Source organism: Ranitomeya imitator, chromosome 6 (genome assembly GCF_032444005.1).
Source record: "Ranitomeya imitator isolate aRanImi1 chromosome 6, aRanImi1.pri, whole genome shotgun sequence".
NCBI lineage: Eukaryota > Metazoa > Chordata > Amphibia > Anura > Dendrobatidae > Ranitomeya > Ranitomeya imitator.
In genome coordinates, this window is record NC_091287.1 from 209488393 (window position 1) to 209511942 (window position 23550).

A 23550-nucleotide genomic window follows, 5' to 3' on the forward strand; every position below is an offset into this window, starting at 1 on the left:
GCAAGTCAATAGGACAAAAATATCGAATTAAAATAAACCCTTTCTTTCCTTGTAGGTTAATTCCACATGAAGGAAATCAACTAAGAATAATGTAGGATGTATTGGGGGAGGTGAAGGAGACATTAAAGGCATAGAGGTTTCGCCCAATCAAATGGAATAGCAGGAATTAATATTTTTTTTAAGATGTTCGGAGTTACCAAGATATTGACTGTTAAGATTTTTTATATTTTGTCAGATATTTATGTTTCACTACTTCCATGCTCTTCACCTTTTTTACTTCTCCCACACTTTCTTCTTCATCATCCTCAGCAGCAGCATCTTTTTTATCAACTTCTTCTTCACCTTATTTATATTCTTCTTCTTCAACTTCTTCCTATTATTCTTTTTATTTTAATTCTTCATATTCTTCTTATTCAACTATTCTTCTTCATATTCTACTTCTTCATCTTCTTCATATTCTTCTTCTTCATCATATTCTTATTTGTGACAGGAATTCTTGTAGTTGTTATCTATAAATGTTTGAAGATTAGACCTTCCGTTCTGCCTGTCACAAAAGATTTACAACAGGATTTGTCTGCGTTCAGTTTAGCCTGCAGCAGCAGGTTTTTTCCAGGGGCACCACGAGGAGGAACGGACTCACCCCCAAACACTGCTTAGTCTTCTTCTGCTTATAATTTAGATAATATCTTTTGCTCTGATTTTTAGTCTTATGCTTAATGTTCTTCAGCTTTTTGTTCTGCAGCTTCTTGTTCTTCTGCTTCTCGGTCTTCAGGGTCGTCATCTTTAGCGTCTTGAACTTGGAAATGTAGCAGAAGGTACAAGAAGGCTGAGGAACTGCCGAGAACCAGCTGACGGTACTGGAACCCGGATGGCTACCCGAACGTAGAAGAGCCAATGGAACTACCGAGGACCAGCTGATGATACTGGACCTCGGTTACTAAGCAGGAGGTACCTGTGCCAGAAAGCACTACCAAGGACCACCTGACGTTGGTGGAACTAGGGTACCCAGAAGGAGGCTCCTAAGTCAAAGGCAATGCCCGGAACCAGGTGACGGTGCTGCAACCAGGATGAGGAGCAGAAGGTACTAGAGCCAAAGACACTGCCGAGAACTAGCTGATGGTACTGGAACCCGCTACCCGAAGGTTGAAGAGCCAATGGAACTACCGAGGACCAGCTGACGGTACTGGAACCCAGTTACTAAGCAGGAAGTACCCGTGCCACAAAGCACTACCAAGGACCACCTGACATTGGTGGACTTCGGATACCTTAATGAGTGGCACAGACACAGTCAGTAGGCCCAAATACAAAATAGGCTAAATGCAGTTCAAAATTGGTAACAGGACTAAACAGGCGGCATAGCTTTGTTCAGTGGAGGACAATTGTAATGAGTGGCGCAGACACAGTCAGTAGGCCCAAATACAAAAGTAGGCTAAATGCAGTTCAAAATTGCTAACAGGACTAAAAAGGCGGCATAGCTTTGTTTAGTGGAGGACAATTGTAATGAGTGGCGCAGACACAGTCAGCAGGCCCAAAATTAAAATGTAGGCTAAACGCAGTTCAAAATTGGTAACAGGACTAAACAGGCAGCATAGCTTTGTTCAGTGAAGGACAATTGTAATGAGTGGCGCAAACACAGTGTGTTGGCCCAAAACTAAAAACTAGGCTAAATGCCGTTAAAAATTGGTAACAGGACTAAACAGGCGGCATAGCTTTGTTCAGTGGAGGACAACTGTAATGAGTGGCGCAGACACAGTCAGTAGGCCCAAATACAAAAGCAGGCTAAAAGCAGTTCAAAATTGGTAACAAGACTAAACAGGCGGCATAGCTTTGCTCAGTGGAGGACAATTGTAATGAGTGGCGCAGACACAGTTAGTAGGCCCAAAATAAAACAGTAGGCTAAATGCAGTTCAAAAGTGGTAATAGGACTAAACAAGCAGCATAGCTTTGTTCTGTGGAGGACAATTGTAATGAGTGGCGCAGACACAATCAGTAGGCCCAAAATTAAAAAGTAGGCTAAAAACAGTTCAAAATTGGTAACAGGACTAAACAGGCGGCATAGCTTTGTTCTGTGGAGGACAATTGTAATGAGTGGCGCAGACAGTCAGTAGGCCCAAAATTAAAAAGTAGGCTAAACGCAGTTCAAACTTGGTAACAGGACTAAACAGGCGGCATAGCTTTGTTCAGTGAAGGACAATTGTAATGAGTGGCGCAGACACAGTCAGTAGGCTGTTGTGAATTCTGCTCTTGGGTTCCCTCCGGTGGTTGTAGGTGGGAATGCAGTTGTCTCTGAGTCACAGTTCTGGCCAGGTGTATCTGATGATTACAATTCGGACTGGGATATTTAAGTGTGCAGGATCCTTTAGCCCTTGCCAGTTGTCAATGTTCCTTGTGAAGTGATGGATCACTTTCTGGCTTCTCCTGCTTGCTGCCAAATTCAGCAAAGATAAGTGTTTGGTTTTTGTATCTGTGGCACACTGCTGTGAGCTTATTTCAGTTTTATTCCTGCTTTGATTGTAGGATTCACTGGAGTTGCAGATTTGCGCTCCTACATCTATTAGTTAGATGTAGGAAGTTTTTGTAATTTCTGCTGTGGATGTTTTTGAAGGGTTTTATACTGACCGCACAGAACTCTGTCCTATCCTGTCCTATCTAGTTAGTGTGGCCTCCTGTGCTAAATCCTGTTTTCTGCCTGTGTATGTTTTTTCCTCTCTGACTCACCACCAATATTTGTGGGGGGCTATCTATCCTTTGGGGATTTTCTCTGAGGCAAGATAGTATTCCTATTTCCATCTTTAGGGGTAATTAGTCCTCCGGCTGTGACGAGGTGTCTAGGTTTGTTAGGTACACTCCACGGCTACTTCTAGTTGCGGTGTTAAGTTCAGGATTGCGGTCAGTACAGTGGCCACCATATCCAGTGAAACTTCTCATGCAGCTCCAAGGTCACCGGATCATAACAGTAGGCCCAAAATTAAAAAGTAGGCTAAACGCAGTTCAAAATTGGTAACAGGACTAAACAGGCGGCATAGCTTTGTTCAGTGGAAGACAATTGTAATAAGTGGCGCAGACACAGTTAGTAGGCCCAAAATAAAACAGTAGGCTAAATGCAGTTAAAAATTGGTAACATGACTAAACAGGCGGCATAGCTTTGTTCTGTGGAGGACAATTATAATGAGTGGCGCAGACACAATCAGTAAGCCCAAAATTAAAAAGTAGGCTAAAAGCAGTTCAAAATTGGTAACAGGACTAAACAAGCAGCATAGCTTTGTTCTGTGGAGGACAATTGTAATGAGTGGCGCAGACAGTTGGCCCAAATACAAAAGTAGGCTAAAAGCAGTTCAAAATTGGTAACAGGACTAAACAGGCGGCATAGCTTTGTTCAGTGGATGACAATTGTAATAAGTGGCGCAGACACAGTTAGTAGGCCCAAAATAAAACAGTAGGCTAAATGCAGTTTGAAATTGGTAACAGGACTAAACAAGCAGCATAGCTTTGTTCTGTGGAGGATAATTGTAATGAGTGGCGCAGACACAGTCAGTAAGCCCAAATACAAAAATAGGCTAAAAGCAGTTCAAAATTGGTAACAGGACTAAACAGGCGGCATAGTTTTATTCATTGGAGGACAATTATAATGAGTGGCGCAGACACAGTCAGTGGGCTCAAATACAAAAGTAGGCTAAAAGCAGTTCAAAATTGGTAACATGACTAAACAGGCGGCATAGCTTTGTTCAGTGGATGACAATTGTAATAAGTGGCGCAGACACAGTTAGTAGGCCCAAAATAAAACAGTAGGCTAAATGCAGTTCAAAATTGGTAACAGGACTAAACAGGCGGTATAGCTTTGTTCTGTGGAGGACAATTGTAATGAGTGGTGCAGACAGACACAGTCAGTAGGCCCCAAATTAAAAAGTAGGCTAAATGCAGTTCAAAATTGGTAACAGGACTAAACAGGCGGCATTGCTTTATTCAGTGGAGGACAATTGTAATGAGTGGCGCAGACACAGTTAGTAGGCCCAAAATTAAAAAGTTGGCTAAATGCAGTTCAAAATTGGTAACAGGACTAAACAGGTGGCATAGCTTTGTTCAGTGGAGGACAACTGTAATGAGTGGCGCAGACACAGTTTGTAGGCCCAAAATTAAAAAGTAGGCTAAATGCAGTTCAAAATTGGTAAAAGGCCTAAACAGGCAGCATAGCTTTGTTCAGTGGAAGACAATTGTAATGAGTGGTGCAGACACAGTCAGTAAGCCCAAAATAAAAAAGTAGGCTAAATGCAGTTCAAAATTGGTAACAGGACTAAACAGGCGGCATATCTTTGTTCAGTGGAGGACAATTGTAATGGGTGGCGCAGACACAGTTTGTAGGCCCAAAATTAAAAAATAAAGACATCCCACAATGGACGGCAATACTACGGATCTCACATTCATACTAATAGTATGATGTTTAGGGAAAGTACCTGTACCAAAGATCCTTCAAGTATACATAGGACACTCCCATATAGCTAATAAAGACCCAGAAGAAAACACATGGAGTACATGTCCCATCTTTAGAAATATAAAAATATATACTTTATTTCACAATATTAAAAACATAAGTAATCACCAAATACAGAACACACAGATAAGGGAGACTTGGGATAGCACTGAAAAAATGACAGCTACGGTGAACCCCAGAGATCCGCATATACCATTTTATAATAAAGATTCCAATCAAGTGCAAATACTTAGGGCAAAAAAACCGCCACCACTTCCAGAAACCTGCAGGTACATCTCTAAACTTCCCTCAGTGGGGTGCCGACAGTCCAAAAAAGACAACGGCCTATATCATAACAGAAGCAGGTTTAGTTGTTCTTACCCATATAAAGTAAATAGCGATCTCCAGGGGTCACCACCGCAGCCCCAACGCACGTTTCGCGTTGGCTTCGTCAGGGGGCAGTCAAAATTAAAAAAGTAGGCTAAATGCAGTTCAAAATTGGTAACAGGACTAAACAGGCTTCGTAGCTTTGTTCAGTGGAGGACAACAATAATGAGTGGCACAGACACAGTTAGTAGGCCCAAAAAATAAATTGGGGGAAATGTCTGCCAAATAATTGTTCAGAAATTAACAGGTGGAATAGCTAAGTACAGGGGTGGGCTCCTCTGCTGAGTAGCAGACAGTGGTAGTAGGCACAAAGTATCAAGTGGTCTAAATGGAGGCCAGGGCCCCTGTATATTTTAACTATCATCTATCATTTCAACAAATTTGTATTGGCAGTTCCATTGAAGGATTTAACAGCACAGACTACACAGTGGTGGAGCAGGGAGAGGCAAGTATTGCAAGTGGTAGAGCACTGTTCGAGCTGGGGGGGCACTCTCGTGGACTGCGGTACTGGCACAGGGCCCCTCATATTACAACGGTGTGTCTAACGTTGGTTGTGCACCACCAGTCAGAGACACTTCATTGTACTATGAGGGACCTTGTGCCAGTGCCGTCGCCCAAGAGTGGGCGCACCTACCTGTGCAGGCAAAAGGCACTCGCACGGGTGCTTGCGCCAGGTGGTGACCACAGCCCTGTTGGGGGAGTCAACTCAATTAGTGAGGTATAAAAATGGCCTATGGTGGACATTCAGCAGCTGCAAATGGAGGAATTGGAGAAGTCAGGAAGAGGAGGCCAAAAGCAAGACCTTTTTCAGGCAAGCTACGTGTCAGCAGGGGAAGGTGGGGCAAAATAATTTGAAATCCATGATTGGTTCATTTTAATGAAGGTTAGATCATCAACATTCTGGGTAGCCAGACGTGTCCTTTTTTTGGTCAGTACTGAACCAGCAGCACTGAAGACTCTTTATGATAGCACACTAGAAGCAGGGCAAGCGAGCTCCTGTAATGCATATTCTGCCAATTCAGGCCAGGTATCTATTTTAGATGCCCAGTAATAAAAGGGGAATGACCAGTGAGGGAGAACATCGATAAGGGAGGAAAAGTAGTTCGTAACCATACTGGACAAATTCTGTCTCCTGTCACTTTGAATCGATGCACCAGTACCTGTCGTGTCAGCGGTCATTGCAAAATCACTCTACAACCTGGTCATAAAACCCCTCTGTCCAACGCCACTTTGGATTTGTGCACCTCTAACACCTCTGCCATGTTGCGCCCTACTGCTCGGGTGAGAACCATCACCGCCGCTGTGTGCTGGGAATGCCTGAGCCAAACGGTCTACAAGAGTTGCTTGTTTGGTATCCAATATTTACTCAAGATCCTCATGTGGCATGATATTTTGTAATTTTCCTTTATATCGTGGATCCAAGAGGCAGGCCAACCAGTAATCGTCATCAATCATCATTTTGATAATTCGGGGGTCTCTTTATAGGATACGCAAAGCATACTCAGCCATGTGGGCCAATGTTCCAGGTGTCAATTCACTGCTTGTGCTGGTTTGAGGAGCACTTTCCTGCAAATCAACATCACTTGTGTCCCACAAAAACCCTGTACCTGACCTTGCAACGCCACCAGTTTCTATTGCCCCTGAGAAGCATCCTCCTCCCATAAATATTCATCCCCATCATCCTCCTCTTCATCCGCCACCTCTTCATCGGCCACCTCGTCCAGGAGAGTTCCCTGAGCAGACAATGGCTGACTGTCATCAAGGCTTCCCTCCTCCTCAGCTGCAGACGCCAGCTCCTTAATGTGCGTCAAACTTTCTAACAGCAGACGCATTAGTGGGATGCTCATGCTTATGATGGCATCGTATGCACTTACTAGCCGTGTGCATTCCTCAAAACACTGAAGGACTTGACAGAGGTCTTGGAGCTTCGACCACTGCACACCAGACAACTCCATGTCTGCCATCCAACTGCCTGCCCGTGTATGTGTTTCCTCCCACAAATTAATTACTGCACGCCTCTGTTCACACAGCCTCTGAACCATGTGCAGTGTGGAGTTCCACCTTGTTGCATCGTTGATTATTAGGCGGTGCTGGGGAAGATTCAGCGATCGCTGATGGTTCAGCATACGGCTCGAGTTTATGGGCGACCGGCAGATGTGCGAGCAAAGTCTTCGCACCTTCAGGAGCAGGGCTGGTAACTCCGGATAATTTTTCAGGAAGCACTGCAACACCAGGTTCAAGGTGTGAGCCAGGCAAGGTATGTGTTTCAGTTCTGAAAGGGCTATGGCAGCCATAATATTCCTTCCGTTATCACTGACTACCTTGCCTGCCTCAAGATGTACACTGCCCAGCTATTACTGAGTTTCTTGCTGCAAGTACTCGGCCAGTACTTCTGCGGTGTGTCTGCTGTCACCCAAACACTTCATTTCTAACACAGTCTGCTGACACTTACCACTAGCTGTTCGATAATGGGACACCTTGTGTGCAACACTGGCAGCTGCGGATGTAGTGGTTATACGACTGTGCTCTGTGGACGAGCTTTCGCTTCAGGAGGAGGAGGAGGGGTGGCGAATGCCTAGAGCCAACTGTTTCCTAGACCGTGGGCTAGGCAGAACTGTCCCAGTATGGCTGTCCCCTGTGGACCCTGCATCCACCACATTAACCCAGTGTGCTGTGATGGAGACGTAACGGCCCTAGCCATGCCTACTGGTCTATGCATCTGTTGTGAGGTGCACCTTTCTACTGACTGATTGCCTCACTGCATGCACAATGCGGTCTTTGACATGCTGGTGGAGGGCTGGGATGCCTTTTCTTGCAAAGAAGTGTCGACTGGGTAGGTCATAGCGTGGTACTGCGTAGGCCATCAGGGCTTTGAAAGCTTCGTTTTCAACCAAAAGTTAGGGCATCATCTCTAACGAGATTAGTCTAGCAATGTGGGTGTTCAAAACCTGTGTACGCGGATGAGTACTTTCTTTTCCTAACGAGAGTCTCTAGTAGGGTGAGCTGGACTGGAGAGGTGCATATGGTGGAACTAGCGGTGGTGGTGGTGGGGGACATGACGGATTGAGAGAGGGTTGGTGATGGTATTCTCGATGTTGGCCTACATACAATGTTTCCTACCAATAACCGTGTTGTTCCCTGACTGCTTTGGCCTTGCGGCGATACCTCCACATTTGCTGGTGTTGGTGTCCTAACTGGTGGGCTTACAGTGAGGGAAGCAATGTAGCGTTGCTGACTAACTTCATTCTGAGCAGGTGCACCAACGGTACGGGACGTTTGGTAGTCAGTCCAGGCTTGTAAGTGCATGCTTGTCATGATTCCAATGGCAAGGAATCACAAAAGGACAAGCACCAACGAGCTCTAGGGTGATGGAACCTGAGCTGACCGCGACCCTAAACCTGAACACACAAATAACAATAGCCGGGGAACGTGCCTACGTTGATCCTAGACGTCTCGCACCAGCCGAAGATCTAACTTCCCCTATTAGAAGAAACACAGACCTCTCTTGCCTCCAGAGAAATACCCCACAGAAATAGCAGCCCCCCACATATAATGACGGTGAAATGAGAGGAAGGCACATACACAGTATGAAAACAGATTCAGCAAAATGAGGCCCGCTAAAACTAGATAGCAGAGGATACAAAAGTAAACTGCGCGGTCAGCAAAAAACCCTTCAAAAAACCATCCTGTAATTACTTGAACTCATGTTCCAACTCATGGAACATGAGGAGCAATTACAGCCCACTAAAGCAACCAGCAGCAAAGAGACAATTATATGCAAGCTGGACAAGACAAAAATAAAGCAAAACGTGGAACAAGAAAATCAAAACTTAGCTTGTCCTGAAGATTACTGAAGCCAGAAGCTGAGGTAACAAAACACTCTGATAACCTTGATAGCCGGCGGGGAAATGACAAGAAAGCCCGGTTAAATAGGAAACTCCCAAATCCTAATAGAACAGGTGGACACCAGAGACAGCAGAACACAAATCACCCAGTACCATCAGTAACCACCAGAGGGAGCCCAAAAACAGAACTCACAACAGTACCCCCCCCTTGAGGAGGGGTCACCGAACCCTCACGAGAACCACCAGGGCGACCAGGATGAGCCCTATGAAAAGCGCGGACCAAATCATCAGCATGAACATCAGAGGCAACCACCCAATAATTATCCTCCTGACCATAACCCTTCCACTTGACCAAATATTGGAGTTTCCGTATGGAAACACGAGAATCCAAGATCTTCTCCACAACATACTCCAATTCTCCCTCCACCAGCACCGGAGCAGGAGGCTCAAGCGAAGGAACAACAGGTACCTCATACCTCCGCAACAACGACCGATGGAACACATTATGAATAGCAAACGATGCCGGGAGATCCAAACGAAACGACACAGGGTTAAGAATTTCCAAGATCCTATAAGGACCGATGAACCGAGGCTTGAACTTAGGAGAAGAGACCTTCATAGGAACAAAACGAGAAGACAACCACACCAAGTCCCCAACACGAAGTCGAGGACCCACGCGGCGACAGCGATTAGCAAACTGCTGAGCCTTCTCCTGGGACAACTTCAAATTGTCCACCACATGACTCCAAATCCGATGCAACCCATCCACCACCATGTCCACTCCAGGATAATCAGAAGGCTCCACCTGACCAGAGGAAAAACGAGGATGAAACCCCGAATTACAAAAGAAAGGAGAAACCAAGGTAGCAGAACTAGCCCGATTATTAAGGGCAAACTCGGCCAGCGGCAAAAAGGTAACCCAGTCATCCTGATCAGCAGAAACAAAACACCTCAAATAAGTTTCCAAGGTCTGATTAGTTCGCTCCGTCTGGCCATTCGTCTGAGGATGGAATGCAGACGAAAAGGACAAATCAATGCCCATCTTAGCACAGAACGTCCGCCAAAATCTAGACACAAACTGGGATCCCCTGTCAGAAACGATGTTCTCCGGAATCCCATGCAAACGAACCACGTTCTGGAAAAACAGAGGGACCAACTCAGAGGAGGAAGGCAACTTAGGCAAGGGTACAAGATGAACCATTTTAGAAAAGCGGTCACACACAACCCAGATGACGGACATTTTTTTGAGAGACAGGGAGATCCGAAATAAAGTCCATGGAAATGTGCGTCCAAGGCCTCTTCGGGATAGGCAAAGGTGACAACAATCCACTGGCTCGAGAACAGCAAGGCTTAGCCCGAGCACAAACCTCACAAGACTGCACAAAAGAACGCACATCCCTCGACAAGGAAGGCCACCAAAAAGATCTGGCCACCAAGTCTCTAGTACCAAATATTCCAGGATGACCTGCCAACGCAGAAGAATGGACCTCGGAGATGACTCTACTGGTCCAACTGTCCGGAACAAACAGTCTCTCAGGTGGACAACGATCAGGTTTACTCGCCTGAAACTCCTGCAAAGCACGTCGCAAGTCTGGGAAGACGGCCGACAAAATCACCCCATCCCTAAGGATACCAGTGGGCTCAGAATTTCCAGGGGAGTCAGGCACAAAACTCCTAGAAAGAGCATCCGCCTTCACATTCTTTGAACCTGGCAGGTATGAAACCACAAAATTGAAACGAGAGAAAAACAGTGACCAACGAGCCTGTCTAGGATTCAGACGCCTGGCAGACTCAAGGTAAATCAGATTTTTGTGATCAGTCAAGACCACCACACGATGTCTAGCACCCTCCAGCCAATGACGCCACTCCTCAAATGCCCACTTCATGGCCAAAAGTTCCCGATTACCCACATCATAATTCCGCTCAGCGGGCGAAAATTTTCTAGAAAAGAACGCACATGGCTTCATCACCGAGCAATCGGAGCTTCTCTGTGACAAAACCGCCCCCGCTCCAATCTCGGAAGCATCAACCTCAACTTGGAAAGGAAGCGAAACATCAGGCTGACGCAACACAGGAGCAGAAGAAAACCGGAGTTTAAGTTCCTGAAATGCCTCCACAGCCGCAGGAGACCAATCAGCAACATCAGCGCCCTTCTTAGTCAAATCCGTCAAAGGCTTAACAACACTAGAAAAATTAGTTATAAAACGACGATAGAAATTAGCAAAGCCCAAGAACTTCTGCAGACTCTTAAGAGATGCAGGCTGCGTCCAGTCACAAATAGCCCGAACCTTGACGGGATCCATCTCAATAGTAGAAGGGGAAAAAATATACCCCAAGAAAGAAATCTTCTGGACTCCAAAGAGACACTTTGAGCCCTTTACAAACAAGGAATTAGCCCGCAGGACCTGAAACACCTTCCTGACCTGCTGAACATGAGACTCCCAGTCATCAGAAAAAACCAAAATATCATCCAAATACACAATCATAAATTTATCCAGATATTCACGGAAAATATCGTGCATAAAGGACTGGAAGACTGAAGGAGCATTAGAAAGTCCGAAAGGCAATACCAAATACTCAAAATGGCCCTCAGGCGTATTAAATGCGGTTTTCCACTCATCACCTTGCTTTATTCGTATAAGATTATACGCACCCCGAAGATCAATCTTAGTGAACCATCTAGCCCCCTTAATGCGAGCAAACAAATCAGTCAACAAAGGCAAAGGATACTGATATTTTACGGTAATCTTATTCAAAAGACGATAATCTATACAAGGCCTCAAGGACCCATCTTTTTTGGCCACGAAAAAAAAACCTGCTCCCAAAGGGGACGAAGATGGACGGATATGTCCCTTTTCCAAGGACTCCTTAACATAATCCCGCATAGCAGTATGCTCTGGCACTGACAGATTGAACAAACGACCTTTAGGAAATTTACTACCAGGAATTAAATCTATAGCACAATCGCAATCCCTGTGAGGAGGAAGCGAACTGAGCTTAGGCTCCTCAAAAACATCCCGATAATCAGACAAAAATACAGGAACCTCAGAAGGAGTAGATGAAGCGATAGAAATCGGAGGTGCATCATCATGAACCCCCTGACATCCCCAGCTTAACACAGACATTGTTTTCCAGTCAAGGACTGGATTATGAGTTTGTAACCATGGCAGACCAAGTACTAGAACATCATGTAAATTATACAATACCAGGAAGCGAATCACCTCCTGATGAACGGGAGTCATACGCATGGTCACTTGTGTCCAGTACTGAGGTTTATTCATAGCTAAAGGTGTAGAGTCAATTCCCTTCAAAGGAATAGGGACTTCCAGAGGCTCAAGACTAAACCCACATCGCTTGGCAAATGACCAATCCATAAGACTCAGGGAGCCGCCTGAATCTACATAGGCATCGACGGAAATGGATGATAATGAGCAAATCAGAGTCACCGACAGAATGAACTTAGACTGTAACGTACTAATGGCAACAGACTTATCAACCTTTTTTGTGCGTTTAGAGCATGCTGATATAACATGAGCTGAATCACCACAATAAAAGCACAACCCATTTTTCCGCCTATAGTTTTGCCGTTCACTTCTAGACTGAACTCTATCACATTGCATTGTCTCAAGTGCCTGTTCAGAAGACACCGCCAAATGGTGCACAGGTTTGCGCTCCTGTAAACGCCGATCAATCTGAATAGCCATAGTCATAGACTCATTCAGACCCGTAGGCGCAGGGAACCCCACCATAACATCTTTAATGGCCTCAGAAAGGCCATCTCTGAACTTTGCAGCCAGGGCGCACTCATTCCACTGAGTAAGCACTGACCATTTCCGAAATTTTTGACAATATATTTCTGCTTCATCTTGTCCCTGAGAGAGAGCTAATAAAGCTTTTTCAGCCTGAATCTCCTGGTTAGGTTCCTCATAGAGCAAACCCAATGCCAGAAAAAACGCATCCACATTAAGCAACGCAGGATCCCCTGGTGCCAATGCAAATGCCCAATTTTGAGGGTCACCCCGCAGGAAAGATATAATAATCTTAACCTGCTGAGCAGGGTCTCCAGAAGAGCGAGATTTCAAAGAAAGGAACAGCTTGCAATTGTTACTAAAATTCAGAAAACTAGATCTATCTCCAGCAAAGAACTCTGGAATAGGAATTCTAGGTTCAGACATAGGAGCATGTACAACAAAATCTTGTATATTTTGAACCTTAGCAGCAAGATTATTCAAGCTGGAAGCTAAACTCTGGACGTCCATGATAAACAGCTAAGGTCAGAGCCATTCAAGGATTAAGAGAAGGAGAAAAAAAAATCAGCCTGGCTGCAATTAAGGCTAGGCAGCAACCTCAGGAGAGAAAAAAAAAAAAACTTCCTCAGACTACTTTTCCTCCTACTTCAGCCCAAACATTTTGGCCGGCTATACTGTCATGATTCCAATGGCAAGGAATCACAAAAGGACAAGCACCAACGAGCTCTAGGGTGATGGAACCTGAGCTGACCGTGACCCTAAACCTGGAACACACAAATAACAATAGCCGGGGAACGTGCCTACGTTGATCCTAGACGTCTCGCACCAGCCGAAGATCTAACTTCCCCTATTAGAAGAAACACAGACCTCTCTTGCCTCCAGAGAAATACCCCACAGAAATAGCAGCCCCCCACATATAATGACGGTGAAATGAGAGGAAGGCACATACACAGTATGAAAACAGATTCAGCAAAATGAGGCCCGCTAAAACTAGATAGCAGAGGATACAAAAGTAAACTGCACGGTCAGCAAAAAACCCTTCAAAAAACCATCCTGTAATTACTTGAACTCATGTTCCAACTCATGGAACATGAGGAGCAATTACAGCCCACTAAAGCAACCAGCAGCAAAGAGACAATTATATGCAAGCTGGACAAGACAAAAATAAAGCAAAACGTGGAACAAGAAAATCAAAACTTAGCTTGTCCTGAAGATTACTGAAGCCAGAAGCTGAGGTAACAAAACACTCTGATAACCTTGATAGCCGGCGGGGAAATGACAAGAAAGCCCGGTTAAATAGGAAACTCCCAAATCCTAATAGAACAGGTGGACACCAGAGACAGCAGAACACAAATCACCCAGTACCATCAGTAACCACCAGAGGGAGCCCAAAAACAGAACTCACAACACATGCTGGTTAAATGTCTAAGCATGCACGTTGTATTTAAATTTTGAAGATTCTTCCCTCTGATAAAGGTCTTTGAGCATTTCTTACAGATAACTTTTGACTGATCATTCGGATCTTGGATACAAAATTGCCACACTGCACTTTTCCTACTATGGAATACCTTTTCAGGCATTGCACGCTGTGCTACTTTCACCGGATGGCCAAGCTGTGCTAAATCTTTTTTTGTTTTTGGCAAATGTTTTTGGCCTGATACGGGCCTGCCAGAGGACAGCTGTTGCGATGTAGATGGCTGCTGCGGATCAGCCTCCTCCGCTTCTGAGCTACTCGCAGCGGCACCCTCTTCCCCCAATGGCTGCCAATCTGGGTCAACAACTGGGTCATCTATCACCTCCTTTTCAATGTCATGTGCACCTTCCTCTGTGTCACCGTGTAAGGTGCTATAGGGTTCGGGACGGGCACCATAGTCTCATCAGGGTCAGATTCTGGCTCAGTACACTGCGAGGGCAATGTAGTGATCTGAGTCAATGGAACAGCATTATAATTTAGCTGTGGCTGTGCATCAGTGCATTCCATGTCCGATTCCTTGTAATGGGCTGTTAACAATTTCCCATTCTAACCCAGGCACAGTATGTGTAAAGAGATCCATGGAGTAACCTGTAGTGTTGCCAGACGCATCCTTCACTTTTGGTTTGGGTGAAGGACACAAGGAAATGTCTTGTTTCTGACCGGGAGCATCTACTGACGACTCGCTGCTTTTATATTTGGAACTTTCTGAGGAGGAGGCGAATGAGCTAGAGGCTGAGTCAGCAAGGAAAGCCAAAACTTTTTCCTGCTGCTCAGGCTTCAAAAGCCGTTTTCCTACTCCCAGATAATGGAGCCTTCGATGCCTTGTGTAGTCAGACGATGACGCTGGCTCAACACCTCCAGCCTTAGGTGCTATTGTGCTTTTGCCACTACCACCAGATGCACCACCACCACCATCAGTACCAGCTCGCAACCACCGCCCACGGCCTCTTCCACCTGACTTCCTCATTTTTGGGAAAATCTAACGAAAACAACAACCGTTATATGGTACTGTAAAACAAGGTAGAAGGTGTATATAAACGTGCACAAGCGAAGATAAAAAAGTAGAAAGGGACGGCACTAGAAGAGTATGTCTACACAAGGACCTAGGACTCTATTTTCAACCGACCACATATGCAGGTGTCACGAATCAGCTGGGCATATGGTGCTCTGCACGAAAAGCATATAGCTAACACAGTCCAATAGAACAAAAGAAATGTGCGGCACTCACCCTAGTAAACTCTAGAATTCGTGTTCTTTTATTTGGAAAGTGACAAAAATATGATAACATCCATCCGTTAAGACATCAGGTCATACATGAGGGTGCGGGAGTGGAGAGAGAACAACGGCCGTTTCGCACGGTGTGTGCTTCAACGGGTCCAGGTGACTGATTACCATCCGTCATTTCCTTTTTAAAGAGTTCTGACGTGCAAGCATACAAGCATGTATACAAGAGATTTAACACAAAGTGAACAAAGAATAGTGTGAAGTGTAATTAGTGACTCGTAATCATATCTCATAAACAGATTGCAACTCCAAAGACAATGTAATATTCATTTAGGAACATTTCTTTTATGTACCTCGATTTTTAACCCTTTATTTCTTTTTAGATTACATTTATAGAAAAACCGCCATGTCTAACCTGTCATTTAATCCGATAGGACCTTGTGCGTTAGAATCAAGAATCCATCTGGCTTCTTTTTGCAATAAAGCTTTATTACGATCTCCTCCTTGTGGGGGGTTTTTTACAACTTCTAGACCAGCGAACTTAAGCAGATCTGGATTAGCGTTATGTTTTTCCTTCATGTGTTGAATCAATCATAAACAGCCCTTACCAGTTTTTATAGAATTATAGTGTTCTTTAAATCTTATTGTCAGCGGTCTAATTGTTTTTCCGAAACAAAAATATCGGCATGGACAGAACAAAACAAACTACAAATTTGGTCTTACAAAAAATATAATCTTGAACTTTGTGCGTTATCGAACCTATTTGAAGGGGATTATGAGACATATGGAGGTGACAAAAGCTACAATTTCCACACTTATAGTTTCCTATTAACGGATTATTAGTCAACCAACTATTTTTAGGTATAGGAATTCTGTTATGCACGAGTATATCGTCACAGAGTGGTTATCTCAATATATAGATTGGCTACTTAAACCCCTTCTGCATACAATCCCATCTTATATTAGGGACTCGGGTGACCTAGTTTCACCTTTAAAAGATATAGACTGGCAAAGTACGTTCTCCTTAACCTCAATTGATGTGGTAAACTTATATACCCGTATTCCTAAGGATAAAGGGAAAGCAGCAGTCCAAAAAATTTTAAAAAATGGAAACCTAGATCCTGATATTATTTCTTTTATTTTGGAGAGTCTGGATTTTATACTCTCGCATAATTCATTTAAATTCATGGATAAATGGTATAAACAATTGATGGGGACTGCCATGGGTACGCCCACTTCTTGCACTTATGCTAACCTTTTTTTGGCAGTGTTTGAAGAGACTTATATTTACAGCATTAATAATTAATAATCCCTTTCTGAAGCATATTCGTCTATACACTAGATTTGTGGACGATATGATGATGATTTGGGATGGCAGTAAGCATGAATTTAATGAATTTGTAAAATATCTAAATGCCTCTAATACTGTAAATATGTCTTTTACATCATGTTTTGGAGCTAATTGTTTAGAGTATCTGGATGTGAAGATAGAGGTTCTAGAAGGAGAAATAACAACTAAAGTATGCAAAAAACAAACTGCAACCAATAATTTGTTGCATTTTGGTAGCGCACACCTGATGCACACAGAGAGGGCTGCCTTATAGCCAGATGGTGAGACTACACAAGATAAATAACAACAAAAAATTTTTCACAGAACAAATTAACGAATTAAAATCTCGTTTTTCTAATAGAGGTTATCCCCCACAGGTATTGAGAGAAGCGGAGAATCGCATTAGTAAATTCTCACAGAAAGATTTTCTGAAAAGGAAAAAGAAAGATCTCCCCAAACAGGAAAATAGCACTACAGACAGATTCTTATTCTGTTTTAAACATAGCAATATGGACAATATAATACATTCATCAATACATAAAAATTGGCATGTGTTACAAACGGATAAAGAGCTAACTAGTATCCATACCAATGCCCCTATTTTTGCTTATAAGCGCACTCGCAATCTGTCCGATATACTCGTGCATAACAGAATTCCTATACCTAAAAATAGTTGGTTGACTAATAATCCGTTAATAGGAAACTATAAGTGTGGAAATTGTAGATTTTGTCACCTCCATATGTCTCATAATCCCCTTCAAATAGGTTCGATAACACACAAAGTTCAAGATTATATTTTTTGTAAGACCAAATTTGTAGTTTATGTTTTGTTCTGTCCATGCCGATATTTTTATATCGGAAAAACAATTAGACCGCTGACAATAAGATTTAAAGAACACTATAATTCTATAAAAACTGGTAAGGGCTGTTTAAGATTGATTCAACACATGAAGGAAAAACATAACGCTAATCCAGATCTGCTTAAGTTCGCTGGTCTAGAAGTTGTAAAAAAAACCCCCACAAGGAGAAGATCGTAATAAAGCTTTATTGCAATAAGAAGCCAGATGGATTCTTGATTCTAACGCACAAGGTCCTTTCGGATTAAATGACAGGTTAGACATGGCGGTTTTTCTATAAATTTAATCTAAAAAGAAATAAAGGGTTAAAAATCGAGGTACATAAAAGGAATGTTCCTAAATGAATATTACATTGTCTTTGGAGTTGCAATCTGTTTATGAGATATGATTACTAGTCACTAATTGCACTTCACACTATTTTTGTTCACTTTGTGTTAAATCTCTTGTATACATGCTTGTATGCGTGCACGTCAGAACCCTTTAAAAAGGAAATGACGGATTGTAATCAGTCACCTGGACCCATTGAAGCACACACCGTGCGAAACGGCCGTTGTCCTCTCTCCACTCCCGCACCCTCATGTATGACCTGATGTCTTAACGGATGGATTTTATTATATTTTTGTCACTTTCCAAATAAAAGAACACGAATACTACAGTTTACTAGGGTGAGTGCCGCACATTTCTTTTGTTCTATTGGAGTGTATATAAACGTGTTGAGATTTTAAATCCCCCCTTTTTTTGGGAGACTGAACAAAAAATCAGGCCCTGTGCAAAAAACAACACAATGTAAGTGGCAGAAAGTGGCTGGCTGATATACGACAAACTAACAGGAGAGAAGTATATCCACTTTGTGAGTATTTGAATCTCTCTCTTTTTTTGGGAGACTGAACCACAACTTAGGCCCTGTGTATATAGCAATGCAATCTAAGTGGCAAAAAGTGGCTGGCTGATATACAGCAAACTAACAGGACAGAAGTATATCCACTTTGTGAGAATTTGAATCTCACTTTTTTGGGGGGGAGACTGAACCAAAACTCAGGCTCAGTGTTTAAAACAATGCAATCTAAGTGGCAGAAAGTGGCTGGAAGATATAAGAAAAAATACAAGGACTGTAGTACAATTTCAATCTCCCTACAATGATCTCAGGAAAAGTATGGCAGCAATAAAAAGGACTGCTGCACACAAAAGTGTGGACAAATAAACAAGATAACTGTGCAGAAAGGAGCAACAGGATTTTTGCTTTTAAATAAGCAGTTGGTTTGCACAGCGGCCTGCAAGCAGCAATGCAGCTATCATGGAGCCTTATAAGGTAGTCTAATAAACTACAGAGGTTATGCACAAAAAATAGCCTCCACTGTCCCTGCAAAAAAATGGTGGTTTTGGACAGTGGAAAACGTTACAGCACAAGCAGTTTCAGGGGTTAATCTTCCCTCCCTTACTATATCCCTTCTTCTGATGAAGCTGCAGCAACCTCTCCCTATGCTACAATCAGCAGAAGTAAGATGGCGGTCAGCGTGCACGCCCCTTTATAGCCCCTATGACGCCGCAGACAGCTAGCCAATCACTGTAATGCCCTTCTCTAAGATGGTGGGGACCGAGACCTATGTCATCACGCTGCCCACACTCAGTGTCCTCCTTCATTGGCTGAAAAATGGCACTGAACGCATCATACGAAACGTGATTTTGGCGCGAAGATCGCCGACCGCATGGCCGATCCCACACTAGGGTTGGGTTTCATGAAACCCGACTTTGCCAAAAGTCGGCGATTTTTTTTAATTTGTCCGATCCATTTAGCTCAACCCTAGTGCTGTATATAAGTAGAGTAACAGACAGGAAAAAAATGGACTAACGGCCTAAAATGCCCAAACTTTTAGCACGCAGCCATATGAGACCTGTCATGGAAATACCACACTGCCAAATATGTGGCCTGTATTTTTCATTTTTTTAATGCAAAATAGTGCTGTATAAAAGTAGAGTAACAGACAGGAAAAGACTGGAATAATGGCCTAAAATGCCCAAACTTGGAGCACGCACGTATATGAGGACTGACACATAAATATCACATTGCCAAATATGTGGCCTGTATTTTTATTTTTTTAAATGCAAAATAATGCTGTATATTAGTCAAGTAACAAACAGGAAAAAACTGGACTAACGGCCTAAAATGCCCAAACTTGGAGCACGCAGATATATGAGGCCTGTCACGTAAATACCACACTGCCTAATATGTGGCCTGTATTTTTTTAAATGCAAAATAGTGCTGTATATAAGTAGAGTAACAGACAGGAAAAAACTGGACTAATAGCCTAAAATGCCCAAACTTGGAGCGCGTAGATATATGAGGCTTGTCACTGAAATCAGAAATACCACATTGCCAAATATGTGGCCTGTATGTTTTACTTTTTTAAATGCAAAATAGTACTGTATATAAGTAGAGTAACAAACAGGAAAAAAACTGGACTAACGGCCTAAAATGCCCAAACTTGGAGCATGCAGATATATGAGGCCTGTCACAGAAATACCACACTGTCAAATATGTGGCCTGTATTTTTTTAAATGCAAAATAGTGCTGTATATAAGCAAAGTAACAGACAGAAAAAAAATGGACTAACGGCCTATAATCCCCAAACTTGGAGCAAGCAGATATATGAGGCCTGTGACGGACATACCACACTGTCAAATATGTATTTTTGGGGGGGTCTGCAAAATAGTGCTGGATATAACTAGAGTAAAAGAAAGCAAAAAAAATGGAATATCAGCCTAAAATGACCACAATTTTAGCACACAGATGTATGAGGCATGTCACAGATACACCACACTGTAAAGTAATGTATAAATATATGAGGGGACAGTACAAAGACCTTTCTGATGATCTTTTTAATCATAAACCTGAAAAAGGGACAATGGGGCATCCTCTGCGTTTGGAGGAAAAAAGGTTTAAGCATAATAACAGACGCAGATTCTTTACTGTAAGAGCAGTGAGACTATGGAACTCTCTGCCGTATGATGTTTTAATGAGTGATTCATTACTTAAATTTAAGAGGGGACTGGATACCTTTCTGGAAAAGTATAATGTTACAGGGTATATACACTAGATTCCTTGATAGGGCGTTGATCCAGGGAACTAGTCTGATTGCCGTATGTGGAGTCGGGAAGGAATTTTTTTCCCCAATGTGGAGCTTACTCTTTGCCACATGGTTTTTTTTTGCCTTCTTCTGGATCAACATGTTAGGGGCCGGGCATGTTAGGTTAGGCTATGGGTTGAACAAGATGGACTTATAGTCTTCCTTCAACCTTAATTACTATGTAACTCTATGTAAGTATGTGGCCTGTATATATTTTTTGGGGGTTCAGCAAAATGGTGTCAAGTAATTGTGTAAGACACTCAAAAAAAATTCTACTCTACCATATCACAAAAAAATGAAAGATATTTCTGCGCACTCATAAGTGATTTTTGTAACCCCTTTAAAATTGCTGGATTTTCATGCTGTGCTAGGAAAAAGATCAGGCTGTATTCTGCAGTGTCAAAAAGCAATTTGTAATTAAACTAATCTCTATTATCCTGGCAAAAAAAAAAAATTCCTGGCCAATTATACCTCGGGCTAGGTATATACGGTCAATATATGCTTTAGATAGTAGCAACAGCAGACAGTAATGGAATGGACCCTCTTGATGTATACAATGATATTTATATGCACACATACAAAGCATGCAGGTCTTGCACTGATATGTATAGAGCGACCTACACTCCCCTGCCTACGTAACACTGCAACCTATATACTCCGGAATTAGTCATTACAAGGACTGTTGGTATAGCTGGATTAGAGCAGTTTAGAATGGCAGACCCCACACTGACTAAGAAATCCCCAAATCTAACCCTATCTCAGCAGCAGCTCTCCCTACACTGACTGATTCCAGAGCTGAATGTGCTGTGCTGGGCGGTGTCCGGTATCTTATACCACCTGATGATGCTGTGCGGCCAGCCAATCACTGCAAGGCCACAACAAAGATGGCTTTGGCATTACCGTGCCTGGCAGACAATCGCTGCATGTTGATTGGGTCTCTAAAGACCGCCAAAAATGCATGGTGGAGACCCAGTTCCCACTGAGTAATCCTGGAAATGTTCGGTGCTCGCTTAGTACACCGAGTACAGTGATACTCGGGCAAGTAATGAGTAGGGGTGAGCATGTTCGCTCATCATTAGGTACAACAGCTGTACACACAGAACAATTTCACCACCAAAAAATTACAATTTGGGATATAGCGAGTTGTGTCACGTTTAGCAATAGAAACTATTTTTATGTTTTAATCTGCATGAACTGTGCAGACAGCTAAATATCACTGACACTAAATGACAATGTGAAATATGGTGTGCTGAATCACTTTTGTAACTACCCCTCAAATATTTTTTTTTGCTTTGCTACAGCCCACACACAGTACAATTTCACCACCACAAAATTACAACATAGGATAAGGCAGGCTTTATCAGGTTTAGCAACAGAATTGCTTTTTTTAATGTGCATGAGGTCTGAAGACAACTTAATTTCACCGCCACAAAATTACAATGTGGGATATGGCAGCCTGTATCAGATATAGCAACAGAATTTTTCTTTGTAATCTGCATGAGCTATGCAGACAGTTGAATTTCACCGCTGCTAAATAACAAGGTGAGATATATCATGCTAAATCACAGTAGAAACTGCCCCCCAATTTTTTTTTTCCTGGCAATCAGCTCAAATCACAGAACAATGTCACCACACCACTAAATGATAAAGTGGCATATGCCTTGCAGTACCACATGTAGCAAGTGAAAAACAAGATTTAGAAAAATCTGCTTGTGCATGGAGCACAATAGAAGTGCACAACACACTTCTCTGAATAGTGTCCTGCTGTCTTTGTCTGCGGACCTCAGTAATGGTACACAAAAAATATTCTGCTGGAAGGTCGATTTCACAGCCACACAGAACACTAGCTATCTAAACTATTTGACTTAGAAACAATTGCCTAGCTAAGTAGCTAAAATCTATCAGAAAACAGTCCCAGCATCAGGAGCAGCATCTCTGTGCTGTTACATTGTCAAAATGGAGCTAAAACAAAATTTTCACTCTTCATATGCAGAGGAACATGTGATTTCAGCAGCCAATGACACAAGCCGTTGTGTCGGGACATTGTGGATGTTTCCTGCGGCCTGATTGGCTTACTGCAATGTGCATACATAAAGTTAGAAGGAAAAAAAATACCATTTACAAGCATGTTGCTCCTCTGAGCTCTGTAATCCCCCTACCCTCATCAAACACGTGCCCCATGCGCACCATACACCACCATTATCATAGCCAACGTGCTGAAAGTACGTTGGTGGCAACACAAATATTTTCCCTCACTTTTTACCGAATGTTTCCGATTTTATTATATTTTGCTCGTGTTTCCAATCATTTATCCCAATGTGCCATATTCGTGCCAATGTTATGTTTGTGGATCATTTTTCTAACAAATTTACTTATCACTATTCCCCACCACAGCTTTGGCTCCTGAAAACCTCATGGTATGTACATAGAGGAATTGATACTGTTCTGAAGTCAAAGGGAGATCACAACAAATATTGATTTAATATAGATTTATCTTTTGCTAATTCACTTTGCAGTGTGCGGCTTTCAAAATCAACAATTCCCTTTTTTTTAAAGCATTCTTTGCCGCAGAAACCGCAGAAATCTCTGCCAGCATTTACTATGTGTAAAGAGCTTACAGAATTTACTGTACTTGCCATTAAAACAACCCTATTCAAATGAATATTCCATTCATTCATGGCAAGTTTTCAATTGCACACTAACGATAATTAATAATAATAATTTTATCTATATAGCGCCAACATATTCCGCAGCGCTTTACAAATTATAGAGGGGACTTGTACAGACAATAAACATTAGAGCATAACAGAAATCAAAGTTCAAAATAGATACCAGGAGGAATGAGGGCCCTGCTCGCAAGCTTACAAACTATGAGGAAAAGGGAGACACGAGAGGTGGATGGTAACACTACTGTCTTAACATGAATATTCACGAATTCCTCACTGTTGTGGAGATTTATGCATTAGCAGTCAACTAGTTCTGCTTTGTCCATGTCATCATTTAAATTTGTTGCCCCACTAATAAATATTGTATTTCTATGTCATATTCTAACTTTTAATTATACAAACTAAAAATAATGTCAAACTGTAAT

The 23550-nt window shown here is 42.7% G+C and overlaps 1 protein-coding gene across 4 annotated transcripts in view; it reads right to left on the minus strand.

Moving 5' to 3' along the window:
* Positions 1 to 23550, minus strand: part of CTNND2 (catenin delta 2) — a 2169946-nt gene that overhangs the window by 71731 nt on the left and 2074665 nt on the right. The window lies entirely within an intron of this gene.